The following is a 24,989-nucleotide window of genomic DNA, read 5'->3' on the forward strand; positions in this document are numbered from 1 at the left end:
TTCAACTTTGTATTTGTTTGGCTTTTTAACTGTTTTGATCTGAGCGTCACTGATGAGTCTTATGTAGACGAAACGCGCGTCTGGCGTATTAAATTATAATCCTGGTACCTTTGATAACTATTTACACCACTGGGTCGATGCCACTGCTGGTGGACGTTTCGTCCCCGAGGGTATCACCAGCCCAGTAGTCAGCACTTCGGTGTTGACATGAATATCAATTATATGGTCATTTTTATAAATTTTCTGTTTACAAAACTTTGAATTTTTCGAAAAAATAAGGATTTTCTTACGCCCAGGAGTAGATTACCTTAGCCGTATTTGGCACAACTTTTTTGAAATTTTTGGGTCCTCAATGCTCTTCAACTTTGTATTTGTTTGGCTTTTTAACTGTTTTGATCTGAGCGTCACTGATGAGTCTTATGTAGACGAAACGCGCGTCTGGCGTATTAAATTATAATCCTGGTACCTTTGATAACTATTTACACCACTGGGTCGATGCCACTGCTGGTGGACGTTTCGTCCCCGAGGGTATCACCAGCCCAGTAGTCAGCACTTCGGTGTTGACATGAATATCAATTATATGGTCATTTTTATAAATTTTCTGTTTACAAAACTTTGAATTTTTCGAAAAAATACGGATTTTCTTACGCCCAGGAGTAGATTACCTTAGCCGTATTTGGCACAACTTTTTTGAAATTTTTGGGTCCTCAATGCTCTTCAACTTTGTATTTGTTTGGCTTTTTAACTGTTTTGATCTGAGCGTCACTGATGAGTCTTATGTAGACGAAACGCGCGTCTGGCGTATTAAATTATAATCCTGGTACCTTTGATAACTATTTACACCACTGGGTCGATGCCACTGCTGGTGGACGTTTCGTCCCCGAGGGTATCACCAGCCCAGTAGTCAGCACTTCGGTGTTGACATGAATATCAATTATATGGTCATTTTTATAAATTTTCTGTTTACAAAACTTTGAATTTTTCGAAAAAATACGGATTTTCTTACGCCCAGGAGTAGATTACCTTAGCCGTATTTGGCACAACTTTTTTGAAATTTTTGGGTCCTCAATGCTCTTCAACTTTGTATTTGTTTGGCTTTTTAACTGTTTTGATCTGAGCGTCACTGATGAGTCTTATGTAGACGAAACGCGCGTCTGGCGTATTAAATTATAATCCTGGTACCTTTGATAACTATTTACACCACTGGGTCGATGCCACTGCTGGTGGACGTTTCGTCCCCGAGGGTATCACCAGCCCAGTAGTCAGCACTTCGGTGTTGACATGAATATCAATTATATGGTCATTTTTATAAATTTTCTGTTTACAAAACTTTGAATTTTTCGAAAAAATAAGGATTTTCTTACGCCCAGGAGTAGATTACCTTAGCCGTATTTGGCACAACTTTTTTGAAATTTTTGGGTCCTCAATGCTCTTCAACTTTGTATTTGTTTGGCTTTTTAACTGTTTTGATCTGAGCGTCACTGATGAGTCTTATGTAGACGAAACGCGCGTCTGGCGTATTAAATTATAATCCTGGTACCTTTGATAACTATTTACACCACTGGGTCGATGCCACTGCTGGTGGACGTTTCGTCCCCGAGGGTATCACCAGCCCAGTAGTCAGCACTTCGGTGTTGACATGAATATCAATTATATGGTCATTTTTATAAATTTTCTGTTTACAAAACTTTGAATTTTTCGAAAAAATAAGGATTTTCTTACGCCCAGGAGTAGATTACCTTAGCCGTATTTGGCACAACTTTTTTGAAATTTTTGGGTCCTCAATGCTCTTCAACTTTGTATTTGTTTGGCTTTTTAACTGTTTTGATCTGAGCGTCACTGATGAGTCTTATGTAGACGAAACGCGCGTCTGGCGTATTAAATTATAATCCTGGTACCTTTGATAACTATTTACACCACTGGGTCGATGCCACTGCTGGTGGACGTTTCGTCCCCGAGGGTATCACCAGCCCAGTAGTCAGCACTTCGGTGTTGACATGAATATCAATTATATGGTCATTTTTATAAATTTTCTGTTTACAAAACTTTGAATTTTTCGAAAAAATACGGATTTTCTTACGCCCAGGAGTAGATTACCTTAGCCGTATTTGGCACAACTTTTTTGAAATTTTTGGGTCCTCAATGCTCTTCAACTTTGTATTTGTTTGGCTTTTTAACTGTTTTGATCTGAGCGTCACTGATGAGTCTTATGTAGACGAAACGCGCGTCTGGCGTATTAAATTATAATCCTGGTACCTTTGATAACTATGTACACCACTGGGTCGATGCCACTGCTGGTGGACGTTTCGTCCCCGAGGGTATCACCAGCCCAGTAGTCAGCACTTCGGTGTTGACATGAATATCAATTATATGGTCATTTTTATAAATTTTCTGTTTACAAAACTTTGAATTTTTCGAAAAAATAAGGATTTTCTTACGCCCAGGAGTAGATTACCTTAGCCGTATTTGGCACAACTTTTTTGAAATTTTTGGGTCCTCAATGCTCTTCAACTTTGTATTTGTTTGGCTTTTTAACTGTTTTGATCTGAGCGTCACTGATGAGTCTTATGTAGACGAAACGCGCGTCTGGCGTATTAAATTATAATCCTGGTACCTTTGATAACTATGTACACCACTGGGTCGATGCCACTGCTGGTGGACGTTTCGTCCCCGAGGGTATCACCAGCCCAGTAGTCAGCACTTCGGTGTTGACATGAATATCAATTATATGGTCATTTTTATAAATTTTCTGTTTACAAAACTTTGAATTTTTCGAAAAAATAAGGATTTTCTTACGCCCAGGAGTAGATTACCTTAGCCGTATTTGGCACAACTTTTTTGAAATTTTTGGGTCCTCAATGCTCTTCAACTTTGTATTTGTTTGGCTTTTTAACTGTTTTGATCTGAGCGTCACTGATGAGTCTTATGTAGACGAAACGCGCGTCTGGCGTATTAAATTATAATCCTGGTACCTTTGATAACTATTTACACCACTGGGTCGATGCCACTGCTGGTGGACGTTTCGTCCCCGAGGGTATCACCAGCCCAGTAGTCAGCACTTCGGTGTTGACATGAATATCAATTATATGGTCATTTTTATAAATTTTCTGTTTACAAAACTTTGAATTTTTCGAAAAAATACGGATTTTCTTACGCCCAGGAGTAGATTACCTTAGCCGTATTTGGCACAACGTTTTTGAAATTTTTGGGTCCTCAATGCTCTTCAACTTTGTATTTGTTTGGCTTTTTAACTGTTTTGATCTGAGCGTCACTGATGAGTCTTATGTAGACGAAACGCGCGTCTGGCGTATTAAATTATAATCCTGGTACCTTTGATAACTATTTACACCACTGGGTCGATGCCACTGCTGGTGGACGTTTCGTCCCCGAGGGTATCACCAGCCCAGTAGTCAGCACTTCGGTGTTGACATGAATATCAATTATATGGTCATTTTTATAAATTTTCTGTTTACAAAACTTTGAATTTTTCGAAAAAATACGGATTTTCTTACGCCCAGGAGTAGATTACCTTAGCCGTATTTGGCACAACTTTTTTGAAATTTTTGGGTCCTCAATGCTCTTCAACTTTGTATTTGTTTGGCTTTTTAACTGTTTTGATCTGAGCGTCACTGATGAGTCTTATGTAGACGAAACGCGCGTCTGGCGTATTAAATTATAATCCTGGTACCTTTGATAACTATTTACACCACTGGGTCGATGCCACTGCTGGTGGACGTTTCGTCCCCGAGGGTATCACCAGCCCAGTAGTCAGCACTTCGGTGTTGACATGAATATCAATTATATGGTCATTTTTATAAATTTTCTGTTTACAAAACTTTGAATTTTTCGAAAAAATAAGGATTTTCTTACGCCCAGGAGTAGATTACCTTAGCCGTATTTGGCACAACTTTTTTGAAATTTTTGGGTCCTCAATGCTCTTCAACTTTGTATTTGTTTGGCTTTTTAACTGTTTTGATCTGAGCGTCACTGATGAGTCTTATGTAGACGAAACGCGCGTCTGGCGTATTAAATTATAATCCTGGTACCTTTGATAACTATTTACACCACTGGGTCGATGCCACTGCTGGTGGACGTTTCGTCCCCGAGGGTATCACCAGCCCAGTAGTCAGCACTTCGGTGTTGACATGAATATCAATTATATGGTCATTTTTATAAATTTTCTGTTTACAAAACTTTGAATTTTTCGAAAAAATAAGGATTTTCTTACGCCCAGGAGTAGATTACCTTAGCCGTATTTGGCACAACTTTTTTGAAATTTTTGGGTCCTCAATGCTCTTCAACTTTGTATTTGTTTGGCTTTTTAACTGTTTTGATCTGAGCGTCACTGATGAGTCTTATGTAGACGAAACGCGCGTCTGGCGTATTAAATTATAATCCTGGTACCTTTGATAACTATGTACACCACTGGGTCGATGCCACTGCTGGTGGACGTTTCGTCCCCGAGGGTATGACCAGCCCAGTAGTCAGCACTTCGGTGTTGACATGAATATCAATTATATGGTCATTTTTATAAATTTTCTGTTTACAAAACTTTGAATTTTTCGAAAAAATAAGGATTTTCTTACGCCCAGGAGTAGATTACCTTAGCCGTATTGGCACAACTTTTTTGAAATTTTTGGGTCCTCAATGCTCTTCAACTTTGTATTTGTTTGGCTTTTTAACTGTTTTGATCTGAGCGTCACTGATGAGTCTTATGTAGACGAAACGCGCGTCTGGCGTATTAAATTATAATCCTGGTACCTTTGATAACTATTTACACCACTGGGTCGATGCCACTGCTGGTGGACGTTTCGTCCCCGAGGGTATCACCAGCCCAGTAGTCAGCACTTCGGTGTTGACATGAATATCAATTATATGGTCATTTTTATAAATTTTCTGTTTACAAAACTTTGAATTTTTCGAAAAAATAAGGATTTTCTTACGCCCAGGAGTAGATTACCTTAGCCGTATTTGGCACAACTTTTTTGAAATTTTTGGGTCCTCAATGCTCTTCAACTTTGTATTTGTTTGGCTTTTTAACTGTTTTGATCTGAGCGTCACTGATGAGTCTTATGTAGACGAAACGCGCGTCTGGCGTATTAAATTATAATCCTGGTACCTTTGATAACTATTTACACCACTGGGTCGATGCCACTGCTGGTGAACGTTTCGTCCCCGAGGGTATCACCAGCCCAGTAGTCAGCACTTTGGTGTTGACATGAATATCAATTATATGGTCATTTTTATAAATTTTCTGTTTACAAAACTTTGAATTTTTCGAAAAAATACGGATTTTCTTACGCCCAGGAGTAGATTACCTTAGCCGTATTTGGCACAACTTTTTTGAAATTTTTGGGTCCTCAATGCTCTTCAACTTTGTATTTGTTTGGCTTTTTAACTGTTTTGATCTGAGCGTCACTGATGAGTCTTATGTAGACGAAACGCGCGTCTGGCGTATTAAATTATAATCCTGGTACCTTTGATAACTATGTACACCACTGGGTCGATGCCACTGCTGGTGGACGTTTCGTCCCCGAGGGTATCACCAGCCCAGTAGTCAGCACTTCGGTGTTGACATGAATATCAATTATATGGTCATTTTTATAAATTTTCTGTTTACAAAACTTTGAATTTTTCGAAAAAATAAGGATTTTCTTACGCCCAGGAGTAGATTACCTTAGCCGTATTTGGCACAACTTTTTTGAAATTTTTGGGTCCTCAATGCTCTTCAACTTTGTATTTGTTTGGCTTTTTAACTGTTTTGATCTGAGCGTCACTGATGAGTCTTATGTAGACGAAACGCGCGTCTGGCGTATTAAATTATAATCCTGGTACCTTTGATAACTATTTACACCACTGGGTCGATGCCACTGCTGGTGGACGTTTCGTCCCCGAGGGTATCACCAGCCCAGTAGTCAGCACTTCGGTGTTGACATGAATATCAATTATATGGTCATTTTTATAAATTTTCTGTTTACAAAACTTTGAATTTTTCGAAAAAATAAGGATTTTCTTACGCCCAGGAGTAGATTACCTTAGCCGTATTTGGCACAACTTTTTTGAAATTTTTGGGTCCTCAATGCTCTTCAACTTTGTATTTGTTTGGCTTTTTAACTGTTTTGATCTGAGCGTCACTGATGAGTCTTATGTAGACGAAACGCGCGTCTGGCGTATTAAATTATAATCCTGGTACCTTTGATAACTATTTACACCACTGGGTCGATGCCACTGCTGGTGGACGTTTCGTCCCCGAGGGTATCACCAGCCCAGTAGTCAGCACTTCGGTGTTGACATGAATATCAATTATATGGTCATTTTTATAAATTTTCTGTTTACAAAACTTTGAATTTTTCGAAAAAATACGGATTTTCTTACGCCCAGGAGTAGATTACCTTAGCCGTATTTGGCACAACTTTTTTGAAATTTTTGGGTCCTCAATGCTCTTCAACTTTGTATTTGTTTGGCTTTTTAACTGTTTTGATCTGAGCGTCACTGATGAGTCTTATGTAGACGAAACGCGCGTCTGGCGTATTAAATTATAATCCTGGTACCTTTGATAACTATTTACACCACTGGGTCGATGCCACTGCTGGTGGACGTTTCGTCCCCGAGGGTATCACCAGCCCAGTAGTCAGCACTTCGGTGTTGACATGAATATCAATTATATGGTCATTTTTATAAATTTTCTGTTTACAAAACTTTGAATTTTTCGAAAAAATAAGGATTTTCTTACGCCCAGGAGTAGATTACCTTAGCCGTATTTGGCACAACTTTTTTGAAATTTTTGGGTCCTCAATGCTCTTCAACTTTGTATTTGTTTGGCTTTTTAACTGTTTTGATCTGAGCGTCACTGATGAGTCTTATGTAGACGAAACGCGCGTCTGGCGTATTAAATTATAATCCTGGTACCTTTGATAACTATGTACACCACTGGGTCGATGCCACTGCTGGTGAACGTTTCGTCCCCGAGGGTATCACCAGCCCAGTAGTCAGCACTTCGGTGTTGACATGAATATCAATTATATGGTCATTTTTATAAATTTTCTGTTTACAAAACTTTGAATTTTTCGAAAAAATAAGGATTTTCTTACGCCCAGGAGTAGATTACCTTAGCCGTATTTGGCACAACTTTTTTGAAATTTTTGGGTCCTCAATGCTCTTCAACTTTGTATTTGTTTGGCTTTTTAACTGTTTTGATCTGAGCGTCACTGATGAGTCTTATGTAGACGAAACGCGCGTCTGGCGTATTAAATTATAATCCTGGTACCTTTGATAACTATTTACACCACTAGGTCGATGCCACTGCTGGTGGACGTTTCGTCCCCGAGGGTATCACCAGCCCAGTAGTCAGCACTTCGGTGTTGACATGAATATCAATTATATGGTCATTTTTATAAATTTTCTGTTTACAAAACTTTGAATTTTTCGAAAAAATAAGGATTTTCTTACGCCCAGGAGTAGATTACCTTAGCCGTATTGGCACAACTTTTTTGAAATTTTTGGGTCCTCAATGCTCTTCAACTTTGTATTTGTTTGGCTTTTTAACTGTTTTGATCTGAGCGTCACTGATGAGTCTTATGTAGACGAAACGCGCGTCTGGCGTATTAAATTATAATCCTGGTACCTTTGATAACTATTTACACCACTGGGTCGATGCCACTGCTGGTGGACGTTTCGTCCCCGAGGGTATCACCAGCCCAGTAGTCAGCACTTCGGTGTTGACATGAATATCAATTATATGGTCATTTTTATAAATTTTCTGTTTACAAAACTTTGAATTTTTCGAAAAAATAAGGATTTTCTTACGCCCAGGAGTAGATTACCTTAGCCGTATTTGGCACAACTTTTTTGAAATTTTTGGGTCCTCAATGCTCTTCAACTTTGTATTTGTTTGGCTTTTTAACTGTTTTGATCTGAGCGTCACTGATGAGTCTTATGTAGACGAAACGCGCGTCTGGCGTATTAAATTATAATCCTGGTACCTTTGATAACTATTTACACCACTGGGTCGATGCCACTGCTGGTGAACGTTTCGTCCCCGAGGGTATCACCAGCCCAGTAGTCAGCACTTTGGTGTTGACATGAATATCAATTATATGGTCATTTTTATAAATTTTCTGTTTACAAAACTTTGAATTTTTCGAAAAAATACGGATTTTCTTACGCCCAGGAGTAGATTACCTTAGCCGTATTTGGCACAACTTTTTTGAAATTTTTGGGTCCTCAATGCTCTTCAACTTTGTATTTGTTTGGCTTTTTAACTGTTTTGATCTGAGCGTCACTGATGAGTCTTATGTAGACGAAACGCGCGTCTGGCGTATTAAATTATAATCCTGGTACCTTTGATAACTATGTACACCACTGGGTCGATGCCACTGCTGGTGGACGTTTCGTCCCCGAGGGTATCACCAGCCCAGTAGTCAGCACTTCGGTGTTGACATGAATATCAATTATATGGTCATTTTTATAAATTTTCTGTTTACAAAACTTTGAATTTTTCGAAAAAATAAGGATTTTCTTACGCCCAGGAGTAGATTACCTTAGCCGTATTTGGCACAACTTTTTTGAAATTTTTGGGTCCTCAATGCTCTTCAACTTTGTATTTGTTTGGCTTTTTAACTGTTTTGATCTGAGCGTCACTGATGAGTCTTATGTAGACGAAACGCGCGTCTGGCGTATTAAATTATAATCCTGGTACCTTTGATAACTATTTACACCACTGGGTCGATGCCACTGCTGGTGGACGTTTCGTCCCCGAGGGTATCACCAGCCCAGTAGTCAGCACTTCGGTGTTGACATGAATATCAATTATATGGTCATTTTTATAAATTTTCTGTTTACAAAACTTTGAATTTTTCGAAAAAATAAGGATTTTCTTACGCCCAGGAGTAGATTACCTTAGCCGTATTTGGCACAACTTTTTTGAAATTTTTGGGTCCTCAATGCTCTTCAACTTTGTATTTGTTTGGCTTTTTAACTGTTTTGATCTGAGCGTCACTGATGAGTCTTATGTAGACGAAACGCGCGTCTGGCGTATTAAATTATAATCCTGGTACCTTTGATAACTATTTACACCACTGGGTCGATGCCACTGCTGGTGGACGTTTCGTCCCCGAGGGTATCACCAGCCCAGTAGTCAGCACTTCGGTGTTGACATGAATATCAATTATATGGTCATTTTTATAAATTTTCTGTTTACAAAACTTTGAATTTTTCGAAAAAATACGGATTTTCTTACGCCCAGGAGTAGATTACCTTAGCCGTATTTGGCACAACTTTTTTGAAATTTTTGGGTCCTCAATGCTCTTCAACTTTGTATTTGTTTGGCTTTTTAACTGTTTTGATCTGAGCGTCACTGATGAGTCTTATGTAGACGAAACGCGCGTCTGGCGTATTAAATTATAATCCTGGTACCTTTGATAACTATTTACACCACTGGGTCGATGCCACTGCTGGTGGACGTTTCGTCCCCGAGGGTATCACCAGCCCAGTAGTCAGCACTTCGGTGTTGACATGAATATCAATTATATGGTCATTTTTATAAATTTTCTGTTTACAAAACTTTGAATTTTTCGAAAAAATAAGGATTTTCTTACGCCCAGGAGTAGATTACCTTAGCCGTATTTGGCACAACTTTTTTGAAATTTTTGGGTCCTCAATGCTCTTCAACTTTGTATTTGTTTGGCTTTTTAACTGTTTTGATCTGAGCGTCACTGATGAGTCTTATGTAGACGAAACGCGCGTCTGGCGTATTAAATTATAATCCTGGTACCTTTGATAACTATTTACACCACTGGGTCGATGCCACTGCTGGTGAACGTTTCGTCCCCGAGGGTATCACCAGCCCAGTAGTCAGCACTTCGGTGTTGACATGAATATCAATTATATGGTCATTTTTATAAATTTTCTGTTTACAAAACTTTGAATTTTTCGAAAAAATACGGATTTTCTTACGCCCAGGAGTAGATTACCTTAGCCGTATTTGGCACAACTTTTTTGAAATTTTTGGGTCCTCAATGCTCTTCAACTTTGTATTTGTTTGGCTTTTTAACTGTTTTGATCTGAGCGTCACTGATGAGTCTTATGTAGACGAAACGCGCGTCTGGCGTATTAAATTATAATCCTGGTACCTTTGATAACTATGTACACCACTGGGTCGATGCCACTGCTGGTGGACGTTTCGTCCCCGAGGGTATCACCAGCCCAGTAGTCAGCACTTCGGTGTTGACATGAATATCAATTATATGGTCATTTTTATAAATTTTCTGTTTACAAAACTTTGAATTTTTCGAAAAAATAAGGATTTTCTTACGCCCAGGAGTAGATTACCTTAGCCGTATTTGGCACAACTTTTTTGAAATTTTTGGGTCCTCAATGCTCTTCAACTTTGTATTTGTTTGGCTTTTTAACTGTTTTGATCTGAGCGTCACTGATGAGTCTTATGTAGACGAAACGCGCGTCTGGCGTATTAAATTATAATCCTGGTACCTTTGATAACTATTTACACCACTGGGTCGATGCCACTGCTGGTGGACGTTTCGTCCCCGAGGGTATCACCAGCCCAGTAGTCAGCACTTCGGTGTTGACATGAATATCAATTATATGGTCATTTTTATAAATTTTCTGTTTACAAAACTTTGAATTTTTCGAAAAAATAAGGATTTTCTTACGCCCAGGAGTAGATTACCTTAGCCGTATTTGGCACAACTTTTTTGAAATTTTTGGGTCCTCAATGCTCTTCAACTTTGTATTTGTTTGGCTTTTTAACTGTTTTGATCTGAGCGTCACTGATGAGTCTTATGTAGACGAAACGCGCGTCTGGCGTATTAAATTATAATCCTGGTACCTTTGATAACTATTTACACCACTGGGTCGATGCCACTGCTGGTGAACGTTTCGTCCCCGAGGGTATCACCAGCCCAGTAGTCAGCACTTCGGTGTTGACATGAATATCAATTATATGGTCATTTTTATAAATTTTCTGTTTACAAAACTTTGAATTTTTCGAAAAAATACGGATTTTCTTACGCCCAGGAGTAGATTACCTTAGCCGTATTTGGCACAACTTTTTTGAAATTTTTGGGTCCTCAATGCTCTTCAACTTTGTATTTGTTTGGCTTTTTAACTGTTTTGATCTGAGCGTCACTGATGAGTCTTATGTAGACGAAACGCGCGTCTGGCGTATTAAATTATAATCCTGGTACCTTTGATAACTATGTACACCACTGGGTCGATGCCACTGCTGGTGGACGTTTCGTCCCCGAGGGTATCACCAGCCCAGTAGTCAGCACTTCGGTGTTGACATGAATATCAATTATATGGTCATTTTTATAAATTTTCTGTTTACAAAACTTTGAATTTTTCGAAAAAATAAGGATTTTCTTACGCCCAGGAGTAGATTACCTTAGCCGTATTTGGCACAACTTTTTTGAAATTTTTGGGTCCTCAATGCTCTTCAACTTTGTATTTGTTTGGCTTTTTAACTGTTTTGATCTGAGCGTCACTGATGAGTCTTATGTAGACGAAACGCGCGTCTGGCGTATTAAATTATAATCCTGGTACCTTTGATAACTATTTACACCACTGGGTCGATGCCACTGCTGGTGGACGTTTCGTCCCCGAGGGTATCACCAGCCCAGTAGTCAGCACTTCGGTGTTGACATGAATATCAATTATATGGTCATTTTTATAAATTTTCTGTTTACAAAACTTTGAATTTTTCGAAAAAATAAGGATTTTCTTACGCCCAGGAGTAGATTACCTTAGCCGTATTTGGCACAACTTTTTTGAAATTTTTGGGTCCTCAATGCTCTTCAACTTTGTATTTGTTTGGCTTTTTAACTGTTTTGATCTGAGCGTCACTGATGAGTCTTATGTAGACGAAACGCGCGTCTGGCGTATTAAATTATAATCCTGGTACCTTTGATAACTATTTACACCACTGGGTCGATGCCACTGCTGGTGGACGTTTCGTCCCCGAGGGTATCACCAGCCCAGTAGTCAGCACTTCGGTGTTGACATGAATATCAATTATATGGTCATTTTTATAAATTTTCTGTTTACAAAACTTTGAATTTTTCGAAAAAATACGGATTTTCTTACGCCCAGGAGTAGATTACCTTAGCCGTATTTGGCACAACTTTTTTGAAATTTTTGGGTCCTCAATGCTCTTCAACTTTGTATTTGTTTGGCTTTTTAACTGTTTTGATCTGAGCGTCACTGATGAGTCTTATGTAGACGAAACGCGCGTCTGGCGTATTAAATTATAATCCTGGTACCTTTGATAACTATTTACACCACTGGGTCGATGCCACTGCTGGTGGACGTTTCGTCCCCGAGGGTATCACCAGCCCAGTAGTCAGCACTTCGGTGTTGACATGAATATCAATTATATGGTCATTTTTATAAATTTTCTGTTTACAAAACTTTGAATTTTTCGAAAAAATAAGGATTTTCTTACGCCCAGGAGTAGATTACCTTAGCCGTATTTGGCACAACTTTTTTGAAATTTTTGGGTCCTCAATGCTCTTCAACTTTGTATTTGTTTGGCTTTTTAACTGTTTTGATCTGAGCGTCACTGATGAGTCTTATGTAGACGAAACGCGCGTCTGGCGTATTAAATTATAATCCTGGTACCTTTGATAACTATTTACACCACTGGGTCGATGCCACTGCTGGTGGACGTTTCGTCCCCGAGGGTATCACCAGCCCAGTAGTCAGCACTTCGGTGTTGACATGAATATCAATTATATGGTCATTTTTATAAATTTTCTGTTTACAAAACTTTGAATTTTTCGAAAAAATACGGATTTTCTTACGCCCAGGAGTAGATTACCTTAGCCGTATTTGGCACAACTTTTTTGAAATTTTTGGGTCCTCAATGCTCTTCAACTTTGTATTTGTTTGGCTTTTTAACTGTTTTGATCTGAGCGTCACTGATGAGTCTTATGTAGACGAAACGCGCGTCTGGCGTATTAAATTATAATCCTGGTACCTTTGATAACTATTTACACCACTGGGTCGATGCCACTGCTGGTGGACGTTTCGTCCCCGAGGGTATCACCAGCCCAGTAGTCAGCACTTCGGTGTTGACATGAATATCAATTATATGGTCATTTTTATAAATTTTCTGTTTACAAAACTTTGAATTTTTCGAAAAAATAAGGATTTTCTTACGCCCAGGAGTAGATTACCTTAGCCGTATTTGGCACAACTTTTTTGAAATTTTTGGGTCCTCAATGCTCTTCAACTTTGTATTTGTTTGGCTTTTTAACTGTTTTGATCTGAGCGTCACTGATGAGTCTTATGTAGACGAAACGCGCGTCTGGCGTATTAAATTATAATCCTGGTACCTTTGATAACTATTTACACCACTGGGTCGATGCCACTGCTGGTGGACGTTTCGTCCCCGAGGGTATCACCAGCCCAGTAGTCAGCACTTCGGTGTTGACATGAATATCAATTATATGGTCATTTTTATAAATTTTCTGTTTACAAAACTTTGAATTTTTCGAAAAAATAAGGATTTTCTTACGCCCAGGAGTAGATTACCTTAGCCGTATTTGGCACAACTTTTTTGAAATTTTTGGGTCCTCAATGCTCTTCAACTTTGTATTTGTTTGGCTTTTTAACTGTTTTGATCTGAGCGTCACTGATGAGTCTTATGTAGACGAAACGCGCGTCTGGCGTATTAAATTATAATCCTGGTACCTTTGATAACTATTTACACCACTGGGTCGATGCCACTGCTGGTGGACGTTTCGTCCCCGAGGGTATCACCAGCCCAGTAGTCAGCACTTCGGTGTTGACATGAATATCAATTATATGGTCATTTTTATAAATTTTCTGTTTACAAAACTTTGAATTTTTCGAAAAAATAAGGATTTTCTTACGCCCAGGAGTAGATTACCTTAGCCGTATTTGGCACAACTTTTTTGAAATTTTTGGGTCCTCAATGCTCTTCAACTTTGTATTTGTTTGGCTTTTTAACTGTTTTGATCTGAGCGTCACTGATGAGTCTTATGTAGACGAAACGCGCGTCTGGCGTATTAAATTATAATCCTGGTACCTTTGATAACTATTTACACCACTGGGTCGATGCCACTGCTGGTGGACGTTTCGTCCCCGAGGGTATCACCAGCCCAGTAGTCAGCACTTCGGTGTTGACATGAATATCAATTATATGGTCATTTTTATAAATTTTCTGTTTACAAAACTTTGAATTTTTCGAAAAAATAAGGATTTTCTTACGCCCAGGAGTAGATTACCTTAGCCGTATTTGGCACAACTTTTTTGAAATTTTTGGGTCCTCAATGCTCTTCAACTTTGTATTTGTTTGGCTTTTTAACTGTTTTGATCTGAGCGTCACTGATGAGTCTTATGTAGACGAAACGCGCGTCTGGCGTATTAAATTATAATCCTGGTACCTTTGATAACTATGTACACCACTGGGTCGATGCCACTGCTGGTGGACGTTTCGTCCCCGAGGGTATCACCAGCCCAGTAGTCAGCACTTCGGTGTTGACATGAATATCAATTATATGGTCATTTTTATAAATTTTCTGTTTACAAAACTTTGAATTTTTCGAAAAAATAAGGATTTTCTTACGCCCAGGAGTAGATTACCTTAGCCGTATTTGGCACAACTTTTTTGAAATTTTTGGGTCCTCAATGCTCTTCAACTTTGTATTTGTTTGGCTTTTTAACTGTTTTGATCTGAGCGTCACTGATGAGTCTTATGTAGACGAAACGCGCGTCTGGCGTATTAAATTATAATCCTGGTACCTTTGATAACTATTTACACCACTGGGTCGATGCCACTGCTGGTGGACGTTTCGTCCCCGAGGGTATCACCAGCCCAGTAGTCAGCACTTCGGTGTTGACATGAATATCAATTATATGGTCATTTTTATAAATTTTCTGTTTACAAAACTTTGAATTTTTCGAAAAAATAAGGATTTTCTTACGCCCAGGAGTAGATTACCTTAGCCGTATTTGGCACAACTTTTTTGAAATTTTTGGGTCCTCAATGCTCTTCAACTTTGTATTTGTTTGGCTTTTTAACTGTTTTGATCTGAGCGTCACTGATGAGTCTTATGTAGACGAAACGCGCGTCTGGCGTATTAAATTATAATCCTGGTACCTTTGATAACTATTTACACCACTGGGTCGATGCCACTGCTGGTGGACGTTTCGTCCCCGAGGGTATCACCAGCCCAGTAGTCAGCACTTCGGTGTTGACATGAATATCAATTATATGGTCATTTTTATAAATTTTCTGTTTACAAAACTTTGAATTTTTCGAAAAAATACGGATTTTCTTACGCCCAGGAGTAGATTACCTTAGCCGTATTTGGCACAACTTTTTTGAAATTTTTGGGTCCTCAATGCTCTTCAACTTTGTATTTGTTTGGCTTTTTAACTGTTTTGATCTGAGCGTCACTGATGAGTCTTATGTAGACGAAACGCGCGTCTGGCGTATTAAATTATAATCCTGGTACCTTTGATAACTATTTACACCACTGGGTCGATGCCACTGCTGGTGGACGTTTCGTCCCCGAGGGTATCACCAGCCCAGTAGTCAGCACTTCGGTGTTGACATGAATATCAATTATATGGTCATTTTTATAAATTTTCTGTTTACAAAACTTTGAATTTTTCGAAAAAATACGGATTTTCTTACGCCCAGGAGTAGATTACCTTAGCCGTATTTGGCACAACTTTTTTGAAATTTTTGGGTCCTCAATGCTCTTCAACTTTGTATTTGTTTGGCTTTTTAACTGTTTTGATCTGAGCGTCACTGATGAGTCTTATGTAGACGAAACGCGCGTCTGGCGTATTAAATTATAATCCTGGTACCTTTGATAACTATTTACACCACTGGGTCGATGCCACTGCTGGTGGACGTTTCGTCCCCGAGGGTATCACCAGCCCAGTAGTCAGCACTTCGGTGTTGACATGAATATCAATTATATGGTCATTTTTATAAATTTTCTGTTTACAAAACTTTGAATTTTTCGAAAAAATAAGGATTTTCTTACGCCCAGGAGTAGATTACCTTAGCCGTATTTGGCACAACTTTTTTGAAATTTTTGGGTCCTCAATGCTCTTCAACTTTGTATTTGTTTGGCTTTTTAACTGTTTTGATCTGAGCGTCACTGATGAGTCTTATGTAGACGAAACGCGCGTCTGGCGTATTAAATTATAATCCTGGTACCTTTGATAACTATTTACACCACTGGGTCGATGCCACTGCTGGTGGACGTTTCGTCCCCGAGGGTATCACCAGCCCAGTAGTCAGCACTTCGGTGTTGACATGAATATCAGTTATATGGTCATTTTTATAAATTTTCTGTTTACAAAACTTTGAATTTTTCGAAAAAATAAGGATTTTCTTACGCCCAGGAGTAGATTACCTTAGCCGTATTTGGCACAACTTTTTTGAAATTTTTGGGTCCTCAATGCTCTTCAACTTTGTATTTGTTTGGCTTTTTAACTGTTTTGATCTGAGCGTCACTGATGAGTCTTATGTAGACGAAACGCGCGTCTGGCGTATTAAATTATAATCCTGGTACCTTTGATAACTATTTACACCACTGGGTCGATGCCACTGCTGGTGGACGTTTCGTCCCCGAGGGTATCACCAGCCCAGTAGTCAGCACTTCGGTGTTGACATGAATATCAATTATATGGTCATTTTTATAAATTTTCTGTTTACAAAACTTTGAATTTTTCGAAAAAATAAGGATTTTCTTACGCCCAGGAGTAGATTACCTTAGCCGTATTTGGCACAACTTTTTTGAAATTTTTGGGTCCTCAATGCTCTTCAACTTTGTATTTGTTTGGCTTTTTAACTGTTTTGATCTGAGCGTCACTGATGAGTCTTATGTAGACGAAACGCGCGTCTGGCGTATTAAATTATAATCCTGGTACCTTTGATAACTATTTACACCACTGGGTCGATGCCACTGCTGGTGGACGTTTCGTCCCCGAGGGTATCACCAGCCCAGTAGTCAGCACTTCGGTGTTGACATGAATATCAATTATATGGTCATTTTTATAAATTTTCTGTTTACAAAACTTTGAATTTTTCGAAAAAATAAGGATTTTCTTACGCCCAGGAGTAGATTACCTTAGCCGTATTTGGCACAACTTTTTTGAAATTTTTGGGTCCTCAATGCTCTTCAACTTTGTATTTGTTTGGCTTTTTAACTGTTTTGATCTGAGCGTCACTGATGAGTCTTATGTAGACGAAACGCGCGTCTGGCGTATTAAATTATAATCCTGGTACCTTTGATAACTATTTACACCACTGGGTCGATGCCACTGCTGGTGGACGTTTCGTCCCCGAGGGTATCACCAGCCCAGTAGTCAGCACTTCGGTGTTGACATGAATATCAATTATATGGTCATTTTTATAAATTTTCTGTTTACAAAACTTTGAATTTTTCGAAAAAATACGGATTTTCTTACGCCCAGGAGTAGATTACCTTAGCCGTATTTGGCACAACTTTTTTGAAATTTTTGGGTCCTCAATGCTCTTCAACTTTGTATTTGTTTGGCTTTTTAACTGTTTTGATCTGAGCGTCACTGATGAGTCTTATGTAGACGAAACGCGCGTCTGGCGTATTAAATTATAATCCTGGTACCTTTGATAACTATTTACACCACTGGGTCGATGCCACTGCTGGTGGACGTTTCGTCCCCGAGGGTATCACCAGCCCAGTAGTCAGCACTTCGGTGTTGACATGAATATCAATTATATGGTCATTTTTATAAATTTTCTGTTTACAAAACTTTGAATTTTTCGAAAAAATAAGGATTTTCTTACGCCCAGGAGTAGATTACCTTAGCCGTATTTGGCACAACTTTTTTGAAATTTTTGGGTCCTCAATGCTCTTCAACTTTGTATTTGTTTGGCTTTTTAACTGTTTTGATCTGAGCGTCACTGATGAGTCTTATGTAGACGAAACGCGCGTCTGGCGTATTAAATTATAATCCTGGTACCTTTGATAACTATTTACACCACTGGGTCGATGCCACTGCTGGTGGACGTTTCGTCCCCGAGGGTATCACCAGCCCAGTAGTCAGCACTTCGGTGTTGACATGAATATCAATTATATGGTCATTTTTATAAATTTTCTGTTTACAAAACTTTGAATTTTTCGAAAAAATAAGGATTTTCTTACGCCCAGGAGTAGATTACCTTAGCCGTATTTGGCACAACTTTTTTGAAATTTTTGGGTCCTCAATGCTCTTCAACTTTGTATTTGTTTGGCTTTTTAACTGTTTTGATCTGAGCGTCACTGATGAGTCTTATGTAGACGAAACGCGCGTCTGGCGTATTAAATTATAATCCTGGTACCTTTGATAACTATTTACACCACTGGGTCGATGCCACTGCTGGTGGACGTTTCGTCCCCGAGGGTATCACCAGCCCAGTAGTCAGCACTTCGGTGTTGACATGAATATCAATTATATGGTCATTTTTATAAATTTTCTGTTTACAAAACTTTGAATTTTTCGAAAAAATAAGGATTTTCTTACGCCCAGGAGTAGATTACCTTAGCCGTATTTGGCACAACTTTTTTGAAATTTTTGGGTCCTCAATGCTCTTCAACTTTGTATTTGTTTGGCTTTTTAACTGTTTTGATCTGAGCGTCACTGATGAGTCTTATGTAGACGAAACGCGCGTCTGGCGTATTAAATTATAATCCTGGTACCTTTGATAACTATTTACACCACTGGGTCGATGCCACTGCTGGTGGACGTTTCGTCCCCGAGGGTATCACCAGCCCAGTAGTCAGCACTTCGGTGTTGACATGAATATCAATTATATGGTCATTTTTATAAATTTTCTGTTTACAAAACTTTGAATTTTTCGAAAAAATAAGGATTTTCTTACGCCCAGGAGTAGATTACCTTAGCCGTATTTGGCACAACTTTTTTGAAATTTTTGGGTCCTCAATGCTCTTCAACTTTGTATTTGTTTGGCTTTTTAACTGTTTTGATCTGAGCGTCACTGATGAGTCTTATGTAGACGAAACGCGCGTCTGGCGTATTAAATTATAATCCTGGTACCTTTGATAACTATTTACACCACTGGGTCGATGCCACTGCTGGTGGACGTTTCGTCCCCGAGGGTATCACCAGCCCAGTAGTCAGCACTTCGGTGTTGACATGAATATCAATTATATGGTCATTTTTATAAATTTTCTGTTTACAAAACTTTGAATTTTTCGAAAAAATAAGGATTTTCTTACGCCCAGGAGTAGATTACCTTAGCCGTATTTGGCACAACTTTTTTGAAATTTTTGGGTCCTCAATGCTCTTCAACTTTGTATTTGTTTGGCTTTTTAACTGTTTTGATCTGAGCGTCACTGATGAGTCTTATGTAGACGAAACGCGCGTCTGGCGTATTAAATTATAATCCTAGTACCTTTGATAACTATTTACACCACTGGGTCGATGCCACTGCTGGTGGACGTTTCGTCCCCGAGGGTATCACCAGCCCAGTAGTCAGCACTTCGGTGTTGACATGAATATCAATTATATGGTCATTTTTATAAATTTTCTGTTTACAAAACTTTGAATTTTTCGAAAAAATAAGGATTTTCTTACGCCCAGGAGTAGATTACCTTAGCCGTATTTGGCACAACTTTTTTGAAATTTTTGGGTCCTCAATGCTCTTCAACTTTGTATTTGTTTGGCTTTTTAACTGTTTTGATCTGAGCGTCACTGATGAGTCTTATGTAGACGAAACGCGCGTCTGGCGTATTAAATTATAATCCTGGTACCTTTGATAACTATTTACACCACTGGGTCGATGCCACTGCTGGTGGACGTTTCGTCCCCGAGGGTATCACCAGCCCAGTAGTCAGCACTTCGGTGTTGACATGAATATCAGTTATATGGTCATTTTTATAAATTTTCTGTTTACAAAACTTTGAATTTTTCGAAAAAATAAGGATTTTCTTACGCCCAGGAGTAGATTACCTTAGCCGTATTTGGCACAACTTTTTTGAAATTTTTGGGTCCTCAATGCTCTTCAACTTTGTATTTGTTTGGCTTTTTAACTGTTTTGATCTGAGCGTCACTGATGAGTCTTATGTAGACGAAACGCGCGTCTGGCGTATTAAATTATAATCCTGGTACCTTTGATAACTATTTACACCACTGGGTCGATGCCACTGCTGGTGGACGTTTCGTCCCCGAGGGTATCACCAGCCCAGTAGTCAGCACTTCGGTGTTGACATGAATATCAATTATATGGTCATTTTTATAAATTTTCTGTTTACAAAACTTTGAATTTTTCGAAAAAATAAGGATTTTCTTACGCCCAGGAGTAGATTACCTTAGCCGTATTTGGCACAACTTTTTTGAAATTTTTGGGTCCTCAATGCTCTTCAACTTTGTATTTGTTTGGCTTTTTAACTGTTTTGATCTGAGCGTCACTGATGAGTCTTATGTAGACGAAACGCGCGTCTGGCGTATTAAATTATAATCCTAGTACCTTTGATAACTATTTACACCACTGGGTCGATGCCACTGCTGGTGGACGTTTCGTCCCCGAGGGTATCACCAGCCCAGTAGTCAGCACTTCGGTGTTGACATGAATATCAATTATATGGTCATTTTTATAAATTTTCTGTTTACAAAACTTTGAATTTTTCGAAAAAATAAGGATTTTCTTACGCCCAGGAGTAGATTACCTTAGCCGTATTTGGCACAACTTTTTTGAAATTTTTGGGTCCTCAATGCTCTTCAACTTTGTATTTGTTTGGCTTTTTAACTGTTTTGATCTGAGCGTCACTGATGAGTCTTATGTAGACGAAACGCGCGTCTGGCGTATTAAATTATAATCCTGGTACCTTTGATAACTATTTACACCACTGGGTCGATGCCACTGCTGGTGGACGTTTCGTCCCCGAGGGTATCACCAGCCCAGTAGTCAGCACTTCGGTGTTGACATGAATATCAATTATATGGTCATTTTTATAAATTTTCTGTTTACAAAACTTTGAATTTTTCGAAAAAATAAGGATTTTCTTACGCCCAGGAGTAGATTACCTTAGCCGTATTTGGCACAACTTTTTTGAAATTTTTGGGTCCTCAATGCTCTTCAACTTTGTATTTGTTTGGCTTTTTAACTGTTTTGATCTGAGCGTCACTGATGAGTCTTATGTAGACGAAACGCGCGTCTGGCGTATTAAATTATAATCCTGGTACCTTTGATAACTATGTACACCACTGGGTCGATGCCACTGCTGGTGGACGTTTCGTCCCCGAGGGTATCACCAGCCCAGTAGTCAGCACTTCGGTGTTGACATGAATATCAATTATATGGTCATTTTTATAAATTTTCTGTTTACAAAACTTTGAATTTTTCGAAAAAATAAGGATTTTCTTACGCCCAGGAGTAGATTACCTTAGCCGTATTTGGCACAACTTTTTTGAAATTTTTGGGTCCTCAATGCTCTTCAACTTTGTATTTGTTTGGCTTTTTAACTGTTTTGATCTGAGCGTCACTGATGAGTCTTATGTAGACGAAACGCGCGTCTGGCGTATTAAATTATAATCCTGGTACCTTTGATAACTATGTACACCACTGGGTCGATGCCACTGCTGGTGGACGTTTCGTCCCCGAGGGTATCACCAGCCCAGTAGTCAGCACTTCGGTGTTGACATGAATATCAATTATATGGTCATTTTTATAAATTTTCTGTTTACAAAACTTTGAATTTTTCGAAAAAATAAGGATTTTCTTACGCCCAGGAGTAGATTACCTTAGCCGTATTTGGCACAACTTTTTTGAAATTTTTGGGTCCTCAATGCTCTTCAACTTTGTATTTGTTTGGCTTTTTAACTGTCTTGATCTGAGCGTCACTGATGAGTCTTATGTAGACGAAACGCGCGTCTGGCGTATTAAATTATAATCCTGGTACCTTTGATAACTATTTACACCACTGGGTCGATGCCACTGCTGGTGGACGTTTCGTCCCCGAGGGTATCACCAGCCCAGTAGTCAGCACTTCGGTGTTGACATGAATATCAATTATATGGTCATTTTTATAAATTTTCTGTTTACAAAACTTTGAATTTTTCGAAAAAAATAAGGATTTTCTTACGCCCAGGAGTAGATTACCTTAGCCGTATTTGGCACAACTTTTTTGAAATTTTTGGGTCCTCAATGCTCTTCAACTTTGTATTTGTTTGTCTTTTTAACTGTTTTGATCTGAGCGTCACTGATGAGTCTTATGTAGACGAAACGCGCGTCTGGCGTATTAAATTATAATCCTGGTACCTTTGATAACTATTTACACCACTGGGTCGATGCCACTGCTGGTGGACGTTTCGTCCCCGAGGGTATCACCAGCCCAGTAGTCAGCACTTCGGTGTTGACATGAATATCAATTATATGGTCATTTTTATAAATTTTCTGTTTACAAAACTTTGAATTTTTCGAAAAAATAAGGATTTTCTTACGCCCAGGAGTAGATTACCTTAGCCGTATTTGGCACAACTTTTTTGAAATTTTTGGGTCCTCAATGCTCTTCAACTTTGTATTTGTTTGGCTTTTTAACTGTTTTGATCTGAGCGTCACTGATGAGTCTTATGTAGACGAAACGCGCGTCTGGCGTATTAAATTATAATCCTGGTACCTTTGATAACTATTTACACCACTGGGTCGATGCCACTGCTGGTGGACGTTTCGTCCCCGAGGGTATCACCAGCCCAGTAGTCAGCACTTCGGTGTTGACATGAATATCAATTATATGGTCATTTTTATAAATTTTCTGTTTACAAAACTTTGAATTTTTCGAAAAAATAAGGATTTTCTTACGCCCAGGAGTAGATTACCTTAGCCGTATTTGGCACAACTTTTTTGAAATTTTTGGGTCCTCAATGCTCTTCAACTTTGTATTTGTTTGGCTTTTTAACTGTTTTGATCTGAGCGTCACTGATGAGTCTTATGTAGACGAAACGCGCGTCTGGCGTATTAAATTATAATACTGGTACCTTTGATAACTATTTACACCACTGGGTCGATGCCACTGCTGGTGGACGTTTCGTCCCCGAGGGTATCACCAGCCCAGTAGTCAGCACTTCGGTGTTGACATGAATATCAATTATATGGTCATTTTTATAAATTTTCTGTTTACAAAACTTTGAATTTTTCGAAAAAATAAGGATTTTCTTACGCCCAGGAGTAGATTACCTTAGCCGTATTTGGCACAACTTTTTTGAAATTTTTGGGTCCTCAATGCTCTTCAACTTTGTATTTGTTTGGCTTTTTAACTGTTTTGATCTGAGCGTCACTGATGAGTCTTATGTAGACGAAACGCGCGTCTGGCGTATTAAATTATAATCCTGGTACCTTTGATAACTATTTACACCACTGGGTCGATGCCACTGCTGGTGGACGTTTCGTCCCCGAGGGTATCACCAGCCCAGTAGTCAGCACTTCGGTGTTGACATGAATATCAATTATATGGTCATTTTTATAAATTTTCTGTTTACAAAACTTTGAATTTTTCGAAAAAATAAGGATTTTCTTACGCCCAGGAGTAGATTACCTTAGCCGTATTTGGCACAACTTTTTTGAAATTTTTGGGTCCTCAATGCTCTTCAACTTTGTATTTGTTTGGCTTTTTAACTGTTTTGATCTGAGCGTCACTGATGAGTCTTATGTAGACGAAACGCGCGTCTGGCGTATTAAATTATAATCCTGGTACCTTTGATAACTATTTACACCACTGGGTCGATGCCACTGCTGGTGGACGTTTCGTCCCCGAGGGTATCACCAGCCCAGTAGTCAGCACTTCGGTGTTGACATGAATATCAATTATATGGTCATTTTTATAAATTTTCTGTTTACAAAACTTTGAATTTTTCGAAAAAATAAGGATTTTCTTACGCCCAGGAGTAGATTACCTTAGCCGTATTTGGCACAACTTTTTTGAAATTTTTGGGTCCTCAATGCTCTTCAACTTTGTATTTGTTTGGCTTTTTAACTGTTTTGATCTGAGCGTCACTGATGAGTCTTATGTAGACGAAACGCGCGTCTGGCGTATTAAATTATAATCCTGGTACCTTTGATAACTATTTACACCACTGGGTCGATGCCACTGCTGGTGGACGTTTCGTCCCCGAGGGTATCACCAGCCCAGTAGTCAGCACTTCGGTGTTGACATGAATATCAATTATATGGTCATTTTTATATATTTTCTGTTTACAAAACTTTGAATTTTTCGAAAAAATTAGGATTTTCTTACGCCCTAGATTACCTTAGCCGTATTTGGCACAACTTTTTTGAAATTTTTGGGTCCTCAATGCTCTTCAACTTTGTATTTGTTTGGCTTTTTAACTGTTTTGATCTGAGCGTCACTGATGAGTCTTATGTAGACGAAACGCGCGTCTGGCGTATTAAATTATAATCCTGGTACCTTTGATAACTATTTACACCACTGGGTCGATGCCACTGCTGGTGGACGTTTCGTCCCCGAGGGTATCACCAGCCCAGTAGTCAGCACTTCGGTGTTGACATGAATATCAATTATATGGTCATTTTTATAAATTTTCTGTTTACAAAACTTTGAATTTTTCGAAAAAATAAGGATTTTCTTACGCCCAGGAGTAGATTACCTTAGCCGTATTTGGCACAACTTTTTTGAAATTTTTGGGTCCTCAATGCTCTTCAACTTTGTATTTGTTTGGCTTTTTAACTGTTTTGATCTGAGCGTCACTGATGAGTCTTATGTAGACGAAACGCGCGTCTGGCGTATTAAATTATAATACTGGTACCTTTGATAACTATTTACACCACTGGGTCGATGCCACTGCTGGTGGACGTTTCGTCCCCGAGGGTATCACCAGCCCAGTAGTCAGCACTTCGGTGTTGACATGAATATCAATTATATGGTCATTTTTATAAATTTTCTGTTTACAAAACTTTGAATTTTTCGAAAAAATAAGGATTTTCTTACGCC

This window comes from Mytilus trossulus, chromosome 1 (assembly GCF_036588685.1).
Source record: "Mytilus trossulus isolate FHL-02 chromosome 1, PNRI_Mtr1.1.1.hap1, whole genome shotgun sequence".
In the NCBI taxonomy this organism is placed as follows: Eukaryota; Metazoa; Mollusca; class Bivalvia; order Mytilida; family Mytilidae; genus Mytilus; species Mytilus trossulus.